The 15,010-nt window shown below is 36.1% G+C and overlaps 1 pseudogene across 1 annotated transcript in view; it reads right to left on the bottom strand.

The window, feature by feature from the left end:
• Positions 1–10,363, bottom strand: part of LOC149580099 (pentatricopeptide repeat-containing protein At1g80270, mitochondrial-like) — a 90,852-nt pseudogene extending 80,489 nt beyond the window's left edge. Inside the window, exons 1-3 of the transcript XR_016353164.1 lie at positions 10,129–10,363; positions 9,706–9,911; positions 9,089–9,447 (exon numbers count right to left, since the gene is read on the bottom strand). The product of XR_016353164.1 is annotated as a pentatricopeptide repeat-containing protein At1g80270, mitochondrial-like (transcript). The remainder of the gene's footprint in view (positions 1–9,088; positions 9,448–9,705; positions 9,912–10,128) is intronic.
• Between the last annotated feature and the right edge of the window lie 4,647 nt (positions 10,364–15,010).

Genomic DNA, 15,010 nt, shown 5'->3' with positions numbered 1-15,010 from the left:
ATACAAAACTTTAAAAAAATCTTCAAGAACTTAAAAAAATCATCAAAAACTCAAAAAAAATCATCTAAATACTCAAGAAAAGGATTGATCACTTACCTTGAATGGTTTAAACTTCTTTGAGAAAGCTATCTCTCCCTCTTCAATCGATCCTCTTCGAAAATGCTGAACTTAGCTTCACAATGAAGAAGTAGCTGTAGGTGCAAACAAAATTCTAAAATGACTCTTGTGAATGCTTCTATGTTGTCTTCTAGGGTCGTTTTAGGGTTTTATTGTGAAAAAATGCTTTAAAAAATGCTTTTAGTCACATGTTGTTTCATAGTTTTAAGTTAAAATATACATTATTTTATTGGTTTTCTGCCTAACTCCTGCGGATGCGTCCGGATGCTCCCGGATTCCCTGTGGATGCTGCCCGGAAGCCACCCGCAGGCATCCGGAGGCTTCCTGCATCCGTTCGTATCGGATGCGGAAGCCAGGCACTAGGGCCACGCATCGGTATCTGAAAAATTTAATCTTTATTTATGAATGTTACTATTGGGTATGTACTATGTTACTATGTTGAATGTTCAATGGTTCTGGTTTGTGTTGCAATTTTACTAAGTGCAAGTATTTCAATTTGTTATTTTATTCTAAAATATCATTTCATAACTAGCATAAGTTAAACTATAAACATTAATCGTCCTATTCAAGGAATAATGACAACAAATTTTTGCCCCAGTATCATTCTTGATACTGTAAATCTCTCTTAATATTGTAAGACTAATTTAATTCACAATTAGAATATTAAATAATTATAATTGGATCAGAAAACCAGAATTCATTTTCTTGACTCACTCCCCTTTATGAGTATGATATTATTTCAGACTTTAATTTTACATATGAAAGGCCTTCTACCACTCCAAATTATTTATCAAATAGTAAACCACCTAATTAATTTTTTAAAAAGAAATAAAATTAAAAATTTGTGTAATTATATTATGAAAAAAATTGATGGATTATAATGTATAACTATTAACAAATAATTAGTTTCATTTTTTTTATAAAAATATATTTCCTTAGTTTTAATATAGTTAACCTATATATAAGTAGAAGTGATCTAAACTATGGAAGAATAGATACTTGACTGTAAACTGTAAAGATATTATGCACCTAAAAAGAGAAATGATTTGTTTTATTTCATTAATGAGGCGATACAAGGCACAAGAGAAGGTGATAAAATCACTTTGCAAATTAAACAGCATTTTCTTCCATAGTACAAATATTTTGAACAAATATAAATTAGAGGAAACAAATCTGCCACCTCAAAAATATACAGTAGAAACAATATTTGGTCTGGTTCACAAAATGAGAAGCATTAAAATATTCTCCAGATCCTTTTATTTTATGAGGCATGAGAGGTGGCAGAAATTAGCACAATTGCTGGAAATATCCAATTCCATATGTGCAGTCGTCGATGTGACACAATTGGCTCCAATGCTATGAGAGTAGGGAGTTGATTAAGTCATTAATACATGAATGAGGGCGAAGGTGTGGAAAGAGGTTACGAAAATATTATTATACAGCAGACAGACACTCCCTTTTTTGTTCAATTCTCTCGACCAATTCGATATACCATTTTCTTCAGTCAAAAACAGATTGTGTTTCTTTTGCTCACAAGTTGTCATGTACAAATCTAAGCTTCATTCTTATGCCCACTACTGTATACTTACGCAAAATTATTAGAATTTCAAGCAGTCTAAGCTTTCAAAACAAACCAAACATGACTGGAATTATTGAAAAAAACTGGAACTTTGTGTTTGCAGAGGATAACTTAGATTTCTTCATAGCTGTACAGTTTGCTATCTTTTTGTTATAACCAAATAAGCTCACTCCATTGTGTCTGTTTTCATCAATCAGAGAGCATCATTTTTTCTTCCTGCATATCTAATCTGGTGCACAGAATAAATTAATTGTCTTTTGAGCTATGAATGATTATTTTTTACCATATTTTTGCAAACTTATCTTCAGATGCTGGAGTCTTACGTAGCACAGTATGCAATCATTTCTTTCACTGAAATCGCCCACTATCATCACAGAATGCAGCCTGCACCAACATTTTGCATTGACTAACCAAACTCTATACAGAACTTGACTTTGTCTCAGCTCTGGGAAATAGTTCCTATACTCCCTAGTACCCTACTTTCCAGTGTGCCTCCCAGCGTGAGTTTCCTAAACTTGTCAGGAAACATAAGCTTTGACGTGGAAAATGGCAGTCATTCGATTGGGTTCTAAACATTTTAGGTGTAAGATTTCCCCAGCACCGTTTGGCTTTGCCTGGCATAAGACACCCATTGGCTTATTTTGGAGCAGACTCCCTTGGATTGTTCAGACTTTCTGGGGTGTCTTATGCCAAACTTTGTTTACAATCACTGAACTGATTTCCAGATTAACATATCAACTCAGTAAAACAAAATTCTCAAAAAGTTTGCACACAGAACTAAAATCAGATTCCCTTATTCATGAAACCATTCTGATACACACACTCTTGCAAATAATATAATCTGATTGTTTATAACAGAGTCATATACAGAATTGGAACTTCATAACCATTAATATTAGATGGGCCCCATGAATTCACAGCAGCATTCTCTCTATATTGTTCTTGTTCTTTGTTGAGTTGAAACGATCACCAATTGTAGACTTGCGTTTCAAGGCACACGAGATAGCAGCAACAACCTGGACATCCACCTCTTCTTTGATCCTGTGCTCGAATAGAAGAACATGAGATATTAATGCACCTCCAGCTCCTTCATAACCAATCTTCTGAACTCGACTTTGCCTCTAATTGCAGTGTTAGACCTCAGTTCTGCAACTGAGGAGACTTTGACGCTTATTGGCTTGTTGTCATCTGGGACACAGCAAGACTATGCTTGCCGTTGAGTGTCGCTTAATGCCACCTCAATCTGTAGCCTCCCTTGATGAATCAAACTTGTAAAGGATCAGGTCAAATCAAATTGGATAGAAAGGGAAATTACAGACCAAGGTAATTTTGTGCTTGATAATAAGTAGTCGAGGATTTTGCCTTACCAGAGATGGATGCTCACGTTTGTGCCTGAGGACCACTCTACATTTGTATAATGCATGGGAGTAGAAAATTCGTTTATGACTTAGCCTTCACTAGCACATGTATGTATACTAATCCATGGATAGAAAGGGAAGTTACTGAACCAAGGTAATTTTGTGCATAATAATAAGTAGTTGGGGATTTTGCCTTACTAGAGATGGATACTCACGTTTGTGCCTGAGGACCACTCTACATTTGTACAATGCATGGGAGTAGGAAATCGTTCTATGCCTTGGCCTTCACTAGCACATGTATATATACTAATCCGTCCCAAGGTTGACTAGGAGGAACTGTGACAAAGTCATCATAGGTTATTGTTTATTTAATACTCTATATATTTGTTGAAAAACATTAGCAAGTTAAAGGGCCTGTTGGCCTGGTTTTTTACATGTTAAAATTCTGCATATTTGTAGTAAAAAACCAGTTGAAATCAGGGATTGCGTATCTTCTAATTGATTATGCCCTAGAAAAATCCCTAATTTTTTAATTTTTTGTTGCCTTAATGTTTTGTGCCCTAGGTTCTTAGAAGTTGGTTCACATTGTTCATGTTTTCGAATATGCGTAGGAAGGTTTTTAAATGAAGCCCTAAAACATTTATAATCCTTTTATTGTATAATTGTCACCCAGTCTTTTAAATATTTTCGCGAGAATGTTTTACCCTAGCACTTGACTCCTTTTCAACCTTAGGTTTGTCTTGGGTTAGCTCGCCCATTGTCAAGGACTGCCTGGCATACAGTGACATCAGATCCGGTTACACAGAGACCCGGTTACATCAGATCATAGCATTGTTTTGTTGAAGTTCTTAACCCTTGGTGAGTTTGTTTTCGTGATCGTTGATCAAGTGAAGATCAACAGTCATCGCATTCCCACATTCCGAAGATGTGTGATGTTTAACCAAAGTGAAAATACAACATTTTGACATTTGTCCTTGCGGGCCCCCTTTCCTTTTGGTTTTAAAGCGGTGTAAGATCGTGCATGTTCCTAACCATTGATCAGATAGAGATCAACGCTTGTCCCATTCCCACATTTCACAAGTGTCCGAATTTTAACTAAAGCGGGGAAGCAACTTGTTGTGGGCTGCAAAAAGAAATATGTCAAAATGAGTTATCAGAATGGCAAGTTTTGGTTGGTCGAAGGTGTTGGTTTTGACAAAATATTTTCAGTTTTATAGAGACCGTTGATCGGATGCAAATAAGTGGTTGTCGCTTTCTCACTTTATAAAGATGCTCGAAGATTAGCTAAAGCAAGAAAGCGACATAATTACACGTGGAAATGGTAGGGCCGGCCCATGCTATGAGTTGCCAAAGGTTGTTGTCAGTACAAGGCAACATGTGGCAAGTTTTAATTTGCTACGGATGTAAAGCATAAGGAAAAGCATTTCTTGATCATAGCTGTCAGATCTTAGAAGATCGACATCTGTCGCATTCTCGCTTTTCAAAGTTGCGCAAAGAATAACCAAAGCGAGAATGCGACCATTCAACACGTGTCCTAGTGGGCCCCAATTCATAAGAAAATACAACTATAACCAAGATCTTTCAGGATAGTTGACCAAAAGTAGATCAACAATTGTCGCTTCCACGCATTTTGAAAATGCTGAACTTTAGCTAAAGCAGGAAAGCGACGTGATGACACGTGGATACAGTGGGGTCAGCTATTTTCATGTTAAGGTCTAAGTAGTCGCAACATCGCAAAGAGTTAAAATCAACCCCTGGTTTGAGTAGCGAAGTGGCGAACTGCTTTGATCGCACTTTAGCAAGGTTTCATTTGCAGTTAAGGTCTTTGGTTGCAAAGTTGCAAAGTAAAGTGGCGGTTAATATAAACAATGGTCATTGCATCGCACTACTAAAGCAAGCCTTGTGTTTGGCGGTTACGAAGGGGCGAGAAAGGTAAAGATAAAGTTATCGTTGTTTCGTAGGTAAAAGAAATGCTAAGCCCTAAACTGCGGAGATGTTGCGAAAAGGTCAGTTTGATGGTCATCACAAAATCGCATGGGTTAATAAATTGAAATGATGTGCAGTAGCGACGTTGCAATAAAGGCTTGAATCAAGAGATCGTTGCATTGCAAGTCACTATGGTCAACAAGGAAATATAGTTGGGAAGTCGGGAATAAAAGGAATCCCAGCATCGTAGGCATAACATCAAAGTTTGGTTTCAAGGCCTTGACGGTGCGAAATTGAGTTAATCGGTGGTTAAGACATGGATTAGCCGCTTCATTGCAGCAATTAGAGGATGGTTATGGGTTAAGGCTCCGACAATGCGAGGAGATGACGTGTTGAGGATCTGGTGATGCAGTGAGTGAGGTGGCAAGTCCGGCCAATCAGGTGATGCCACGTGGCACCCAAGTGGCAATGACAATTCAGAAATGAACAAATAAAATGGTGACACATATCACAGGGGGTTGACCAGGTTTGACCCGGATGCAAAAGTAGAGGGAAAAATCTTGTTCATGGTTACGGGCTTGGAATTTTCCAATGCACACCAGGGGCACCATTTTTATCCAAAATATGGAGTGCAATATACCGTTGGAAAGGGGAGAAGATGAACTTTCCAAGCTTGCAGTCAGAATGTGCACATGTATTCAATGGTAAAAGTTATAGGCAGTTTTGTAAAATCTGGAACATTCTCAGCAGAATGAGTGATTTCCATGATGAAGTATCAGAATCAATTAGAGAGTAGATAGGGGAGTTTGTTGGCTCTAGATTTGGGAAAAAATGTTTTTGAAGTGTTGTTTTGCCTCTAAAAACCAAATGGCATGAGTTTTTGCATGAATTTTACCGACTGTTTTGTTTCCCCTTGCAAATTAGTTATATGATTCTATCATTCTGGTAGCATTCTTGAGGATATTTTTCAAAGAGAATGATAGGATTTGATTTTCAGTTGCAGGAAAAGAGTAGAGAGAAGTTTTTCATCAACAGGTGGAAGTTATTCAAGTGAACAAATGGCATCATCATAGAAGATTTGGGAATTCTTCCATTCTTTATAGTCTCTTCTCTTCTCTTTCTTTAGTGGTTGATGGTTGGTTGTTTGTCCAGACTATTGAGCAGAGCTCTAGCTGTCATTCCACCATTCATGCCCAACGTTTTCTCTTGTATGAACAGCATTTAATGGAGTTTTATGTACAATTATGGTCTATTGAGTTGTTTCTCAATTATTTACATACATCTTGAATGTAGTGTTTCAAAGAAATGAATAAAATGAACATCAAACTTCTTAGTTTCATTCTGATTCTCGTCTCCTATCTCTATTGTCTACAATGTTTTGTGATTTAGGAACAAAGAACTTAAATCTGTTTACAGCGCTTTAAAGTTGTATGTCTCAATATGTTTTATTGTTGGAACAAAGAGCCAAGTAATTGCTTGATATATTTGACAGGGTTGCAGGTTTCATGAAAAGGATATTTCATTAGTGTGAGGGTTTTTATGAACACTGATGTTTGATTCACAAAGTGATAGGATAGATCTGATATCTTGATGTATGGGATATATCACTGATGTCATGGATGTATGTTTGTGATTTGTGGAACTGTCCAATAGATAAGGCACTGATCAGCTACAGGATCAACATGTTCTTGCTGTTGCATATTTGGATTTTGCTGATATCAAACTTTAATCAATTATCCATTTCCCTTTCCGTTTAAGAGTTGAAAGGATGCCCTCACTCAACTTGTGGATTTCATAGGTTTTGCAAATTGCTATTGCATACCTTTGTCATTGCATAAGTATAGGAGAAATAAGGGTTTTATCTGCTTTGTATAGATTCAGATTGTATGTTTTTGGAAACTAGTACCATATGAATGAATCTGAGGTCTACCCGCCTAGGTTTTGCAGAGCCTGAAGTAGAATGAGTATAGCCTTATAGTTGGCCCCAGTGTCTGAATGGGTATGTTGAAAATGGAAATTAGCTGCCCCTAGATGCATTTGTTCCTATCATTGGTTTATTGAAAAGTTGTTAATTCAGAAGCCAACAAGGTCAACTCAGTCCTTACCCAGACATCACATCTTCAACAACCTACTATACTAAATCTATTTTCACAACATCTTTCAACATGTTATTCAACACATGAACACAACAAAGGGTCCAAAAGACGTGCCTGCCAACACTCACCACCATCAGACAAATAATTTGCACACATGTGCTGAATCAATGACCACCTGCACAACACTTGAGGCCCCAACCTCCTCTATGGCATCTCTCAAAATATGAAATTGGAATTCTGCATTCTTAAACTTCCCATGAATAATCAATAGTTCTAAGAAAACATGAGCTAGCTAAATGTGTGGCTATGATGTTGATAAGTGGCCAAAGTTTAATACCGGTCCACCCATCCATGACAATGGAGCAGCTTGTCCTAACCCAACATTATGCCATGTCCTCCATCACCACACTCACATTGGAATATGTGTTGTCAAGAGGTGTAGCACATAGTTTATGTCCTCCACGGAGGTCACTAATAAACCAACAATAGCCACATCTTTGACCATTTGTTTGAAAGAGAATGTGCCACATGAAATGGGATGGCATGGGCATAGAAAATTTTGACAACAAAGGAGTCTGCCACATCTTGTGCATGCACATTGAACAAACTTACAACTGCATTTAGCTACTCACTAGAAATAGTCTTCCTCTTCCCTCTTGTGGAATCATGAGTATCACCATTAGCACTACCAAACATTGAGGGCTTATGCAAAGCTGCTTGTGCAGATTGTGTTGGCATTGGCAGCCTCATAGACTTCAATTTTGTCTCCATGTGCAAAATATAGCACTCTACCATCTCATTATCATTTATCTCTCTATAAACCTTCACCCCTTTGGCTGTAAAACCCAGTAGATGAGAAAAACACTCTTATGTGGTCCCATTAAAATGATCTTTACAAATGGTGATACAGCCACATTCCAGCACCCCCACAAAATTATATTTCTCCCTTTTTTACAGCTGTGACCAAATGAAGATGTTTTTAGAATTGAAAGGACCTATTGCATGTTCTTTGATTTTTTATTAAGTTTGTCCTCCTTCAGCCTTACCACTCCCACACCTTATGAACCCCCTTTCATCATGTCCACTACTCTTGCTATCACTGCTCATTTTGACATTTGGAAACCGAAAATTAAAAAACACAAAGCATCAAACGTTTCATTTTTTTAACTTTGAGCAAAATTGAATAAAAAAATCACAAATGGAAAGATTAACAGACCTCTTACACTTCACTTGCTCGTTGCTACCTCACTCTTTACCCCTTTTTGCTAAACGAATGTTGGTTTTTTCAACAGCACCCTCCAACCCTGCTGTTTTACCTTTCTAGCTCTGTCCCCAACCTATTCCCCCAATTTGGAGATGTCCCCTAAGTTTTGGAAAATTTTGGAAGTGGCTGGGAAACATCCTCAAGCTGTCCCCTGTGCCCAAGACATTCCTGGTGAGCAATATACCCCGATGCATCCCCGTGTACCCTTGTTGCAGAGAGATCAGGACTTGCTAGGCTCAAACTTAGATCAGCATAATGCGGGATGCTTTTAGAATGAAGAACATACCTTTCTTGTTATTAGATAAAGATTGCCATTATGCACCCACTCTTCCTGATTTTCAGATAATGACCTTTATGACATTATTGTTCTACAAAGAGTAAAACTACACAAAACAACTGGTAAATATTTAGATAGATGCGTTAAATTAATTATGTTTTCTGAAAATTACATACCCAAGAATGATTGACCCAATCAAGCAGGGAAATTTTCAAGGGATGGAAAATATTTTCCGAGTGATAAATGATTGTCAATCTTTAAATTATTGTAGAAAATCTAAGAAAAATACATGATGTACTGTTGATAACTATAGACTTAGACGATGCTAATAATTTGATGTGTGTTCTAAGGAAAAAACTGGTATTTTTGCTTTTTGAAATTTACGATGAATCCGATTCTTCAGAATTTGATGAAATAGAGCAGACCGATCAAAAAGTGCATTCAAAGCAAGAACATAACAAGTACACTTACCTGGAGGGCTCGTCCATACATTTGTCGCTTCCTAAGAAGCTTTATGATAATGTGAAGATCTTTTCTAGTCAAAGCATTACCCTCTTGAACCCACGTGTCAAGCCTAGCAGACACACAGCGGTGGTCACATCCCATGACAAGTTCAGCTAATTTCACGGTTTTTTCTTTATCTTCTGCTTCTGATAAATAAGGATCAGCCTGAGCTTCTTCCGCTTGTGAGACTTCACTCTCTGAAGCCGTCAACGCATCTGCATCTCGACTCTGAGAGGCCGAGATGTCTTCCTCTGGGGCAACATCTAACTCAGAAAACATCGAATCATCATCCTTCCCTTCAATTTTATTATCTTCTTTCTTCTCACCTGCATGTATAAAGAACCCGGAAATGTTGGGTTGTTTCTTCGACATTGATAATAATTGCTATCCAAAGGAGGCTTATAATACACTAGATGAAATTACTTCTTTGCCTATCAAAAGGCAAACTTTAGAATGCAAGTTACTACGTGCACTAAAATCCTGCTAGCATCCTTTTCTTGAGTACTGCCATCACTAAGAGTTGCTTGTATTCATTGTGCATCCCTTAATCTTTTTCAAAGTAAATGTTGTCATAGCTAACCAACCTGCCAGTGATGTGAAGTTGAATCCACAACCCACTTGAACAAGTGCGTGAGAGGCACCATAGAAGATTCTTCTAGCAATAATGTGGCCTTCTTGAGCAAAACTCTCACCGTTAACCCTGTTCGACTCCTCGACTGAATCGCATTTGGATCTCTCAAGTAAATGTGCAGAGGCTTTCGATGCGCCCTTGACATTGCCACGAGGAAATCTGCAATTTATGAATTATGTAAGTGTTTAGTTCTAGAGAAATTTAGCTAGGCATCCAACCAGTAGCAACAGTTACGAAATAAAATTCTCATCGGGACGATAGACACAGAGGACGATCTCAAAAAATTCACAAACATCTATTTCAGGTTTTTCAAGAAGCTTTTTACTGTTATATACGCAGTTTTATGAACGTAGAGAATGAAGCCTGAAAGACTTACGTGAGATGTCTGGCTGTTCTTCGTAGTGCCCACATGATTATTTTGAAATAAAAGGCTGTGCAAGACAAAAATTAACCAGTCCAGGTTCTAAAAACCCTTCATAATTCTTAGAGGGAAGCTTCATGTGCGCATAACCTTTCAACCATCTCTAGCCCAACTAAACTATATGAAATTTCTCTACAAGAAATCTGACGTACAGATTTTTGGTTTAGTGGATTTTCATTTCGACAGAGGACTTTTACAAGTTAGTATTTGTAGTTAATGGGGAACTCGTGGAGGTTTTTAATAATGATATAGAACCTTTCGATTTCTTATAAAAATAAAAATAAAATAAATGTAAAATATAGTTACATTTAAAAAAGGAAAAAAAATATGTAGATAAAAGAAGACAAAATGAGATTGGGAGATAAAAGTGGATATGAAGATAGAGTAAGGAAGGAAGAGGGAGGTAAATAAATGGAAATGTAAAGATAGAGAGATCGATAAAAGGACGAAGAGGGAGGGGGCGAGGGAGATAACAGTAGAAATAAAGAGAGGGTGAGAGTTAGGTAAATAAAATATGGAAGAAGGGGAAGAGGGGGACAAAGAAAGAGGAGGAAGAGGTAGATTATTTGGTGGCAAGTAGGCATGTTTTTGGCTATGTCATATCCTTTGTGATTGTAGTCCCCTTACCAATAGTAGTCAATGTTGTTGCAAACAAACTTAAACTAGCACTTGCACTAGAAGAAGATGCAAAGGGTAGATAGATAGGTCATAGATGTAAAAGAAACATTCCAAAAAATGTGACATTGAAGAAGGAAGGTTTATACTTAACAACATCCACTTTAGGTGAATTGAAGTTAAAGTTTAGATGAGGTGTATATTTTCAAGATATAACACAAAAAATAGTGTAGCATTTAAATTAATTTGAACACTTTATAAAACATTATATTTGTAAATATAATTTACTCTTGCTTTAATTTCATGTTCTAATTGGTGAGTTTAAGCACAGTTTGTTGTTTGTATGTTTTCTAGTGAAGATACATCACGAACATGGGAGCTTGAGTGGGTAAGATTTTAGTCTTTAGTATCATTTCCATTTGTCTACAAGTTAGCCTTTAAAATTGTTGTTTGCTGGTAAATCCTTAAAATCTCTACTCTTGGTCCCAAATTTTCAATTTTTCAATCCATTATGCCAACACACCAGTACTTAAAACATGAAAAATTAGATCACTTTGAGTGCCAAAAAAGTGATTGAAAAGACTTCCTTGCACAATAATTCTCAATAAGTGAAGTCATTATTCAATTAATAAGACTTTGTCACAGGGTTCTAGATGCTAATAAAAATTGTTCCCAAATTTGTGGAGAATCCCAGTTTTCATTTCATATCAACAATTGTAAGCATGGGATCCTACTTCAATTTTGAACAATCTAGTTTAGACCTTAATATGAAAAGAATTTTAAAAATGGATATCTGGGGTATCAATCCCCATAATTATTGCATGCTAAGCAAGCACCAACATATGTTAGTTTCTACAAGGAGTCAGAGAAGAAATGACCATCCAACCCTAGAAAACAAAAATTGTCCTCATATGTCTACCAATATCTACAAATCATGTTTCATCATATAATGTGTTCTCTGGAACAATAAATATGAGGGAAAAGCACGAAAATAGACAGAAAAATTAGCCTCTTATTACTCCCTTTTTAAAAAAACCTCAAATTATAGTGAAAAGAATAGATGTTTTCTCTCGCAGGACAAATTTGTAGAGGTTGGAATTGAGTGGTGGTGATGCAATCTTCAAAAATTGATCCACCATAGAATGCTTACATGGAACCCTATCTCTTCCATCAGCACAACAACAGTCATTGGAGGCCTCCACTGGTAGTCTATAGTCTATACAATGCCCTTCACAGTTATGTTCCTTTTACTCTGGTGCAACACAATCATAATGTTGAGAATGAAATTTGGCATGATTCTTCTTAGAATTTGTAGCAATTAATAGAGGTAAAAAACTCCCTTAACTACATAAGGACATGTAGCATGTTTTTGAGCATATGTTCATCTCCATTGTTTTCATCATTATTCTCATGTCCTCAAAATCTACTCCCAAAAGATGTTGGTGAATATAGTAATTTAATGATTTGTAACTATAATAACTATTTTCATTATGTTTTCTTTGTTTTAGTGCTCAAGAAAAGCTAACCAAACTACCATAATGGTCAATGCAAAGCATTTAAGTTTCTATGATTACAAATAACAAATAATAAATCTAAAAATTCTATGATTTTAGGAATGCAAACAAAATGAAATAAGTGTCTCACCTTGTATAAATTCTTAAAATAGAATTGCTAAAACCACACTAATTTTTACATTTGAAGTGCTCAATTATCAATTATTTTAATGAGAGAAAATGGGTGAAGTTCAGAGAACTTTTACTCAAAACCCAAAATAGTAGAAAAAAATATGCAAAGCTTGTAGTTAAAATCAATAAAACATGCCCACACATTCCACCAATGGTGCATATGAGAAAAAGACCAGAGTTTGCAAGGAAAAATTAGGCAAACCCAAAAATTAATGAGCCAACACAAGAGCTTCTAGTTGTATTGCATACAACTAATGATTCAACCCAAGAGATCTAAAAGTTAGGATTCAAGAGCTAACAAAATAATTTGAAGTAATGCAGAGATCCAATTATATTTATAAATCTCAATACTACATGCATAATCAATTCAATATTATGCAGAAGGCAAACCATGAAACCATTAATTTGATAGACATATTATTGTTGACTGATGGTGAAAAGAAAGAGAAAGACCCTAGACAAGAAACAATTGCAACACAATAAAGTTTATCCCAGTACAAACACACCCTTGCTCAAAATATTAATTAAAAGGCTTGCATTTCTTGGTATTGAAATTCACTCAAACGGATGGTGCACTCAGATCCCTTGGTTTGGTTATTTGCTTTGAGACCCTTTTCCAAACTATTGTTGAACACCCTCTCAATGATCGATCTTTTCGGTCCTCAAGGGGCTTTTACATTGTTAGTAGATAGAGGAAACCAAAATCTATTGAGAACACAATCAAATTTATCTACATGACCTATGATAACTTCCTTCCAAGACAGACCCAAATGCTTGTTGCCCACATTAAGACTACCAAAAAATAATTCCCATATCCTATTAGCAAAAGTACATTCAAAGGACACATGATTGGTTGTTTCAATATACTTACACATTAGATAGATGACAAGTGGAAACCCAACATCAGTAATCATAATCCAATAGCAAGTTTTTTCAAAGTAAAAATCCATCTAAAACTAAGTTTTTTTGGTTCAACACATGAATGTCAAAAGTTATCAAGGAATAATTGTCATACAATAGTTGGCTAGTTAAGGCCTCATATCTAGTTAATTGCTAAGATAATTCCATCTTCCTAATTTGTCAAATTGTAAATCTATTTGGTAGAGATCTCATTAAGTTTGAGACCATTGTTCCATTTTGAATTTTGAAGAAAAGATTGACTATCCATTACCTTGTTACGAAAGAATGTACTAATTGTTTTGGCAAGCAGTGTATATGGATTTTTTTTTTTTGAGAAACTAGAAAACCATACTGGAGACACAACTCCTCCTAAGATCCTAAATGGTTGTCAATCAAGAAATCCCTAACCAAAGAGAGTCCAACAACATTACATGCTCTAACAGGACAACATTTGGCAAGGGCAATAGGTTTAGAATTAAGTGAGACACCCCACCATAAGGATCTATCCAAGACAACATAAGAAAGGGAACTACTAATAGCCTCTTTACAAACAAAAAATTTCCTTACAGAGCACCATGTCATCCATAGCAACTTAAGAATAGAGGATCCACCAATTTTGATTTCAAAATCCCCTAGAACCAAGTCCAATAGAGGAACATCTTTCATAATTTAATTTTGTTGATAAAAGCTTACAAATTATTATGTCTGATTATAACTTTCCAAGGTTCATTTTCTTCCATGGGTTTGATGATCCACTTAGCTACCAATGCCAAGCCTTGAGTTTTAAGGTCCCTAATACCCAATCCCCCAAGATTCTTAGGAGTACAACTCCATTTCCAGTTGACACAATACCTACTTTTTGAATCCACACAATTAGACCATAGAAATTCCCTCAAAATCCTTTCCAATACATCAAATTGACAATTAGGAAAGAGCCATGTTGAGGAGAAGTAAATGGCATGAGATGAAAAAACCTTTTCAACCACTTGCACTATGCCCGTTAAAGATAACATGTTCATTTTTGCTAAATAACCAATCAATATTTCTTTGATTGAGGGTTTCAATGAAAAGGGGTTTCCTAAATATCTAACTATTGCTTGGGGCCCAAACTAGCCCCATCCCTTTGAATTCAGCCATTGAGGAGCATGATCTTCCCAGCCAAGAATAGTAGATTTATGAAGGGTCACTTTGGCACCTGAGACTAAATAAAAGAATTACAATTTGTCCATCATGTTGTCAATTTTAGACTCAACCAATCTAAGAAATAGAGAAGTGACATCTACAAATTGCTCATTAATTAGTTCTTCATTGTTTGGGAAGGTGATTCCTTTAATAAGGGGGCCTAGTTCAAAATCTCTCAAAATGTAGAATAATGCATCTACGACTATGAAAAATAAAGAAGGGACAATAGGGAAGTCTTGTATGATAGATCTGCCTAGATAAATTTGATGTGAATGATTACCATTTACATATATAATAGTAGAAGCATCTTTGAATAAAATTTTAGCTCATTTGCAAAAATAAACAGAAAAGCCAAAATCCTTAAGCATTCCAAGGACAAATGACCACTCAATTGTGTCATATGTCTTTTTAAAATCCAACAATACCATATCCACATGATGATTATTGCTCTTAGC

Source organism: Cupressus sempervirens, chromosome 1, assembly GCF_028749045.1.
Source record: "Cupressus sempervirens isolate cs-2001-9-10 chromosome 1, ASM2874904v1, whole genome shotgun sequence".
NCBI lineage: Eukaryota > Viridiplantae > Streptophyta > Pinopsida > Cupressales > Cupressaceae > Cupressus > Cupressus sempervirens.
The sequence above is the reverse complement of the archived record's forward strand: the minus strand, read 5'-3'. Positions and strand labels throughout refer to the sequence as shown.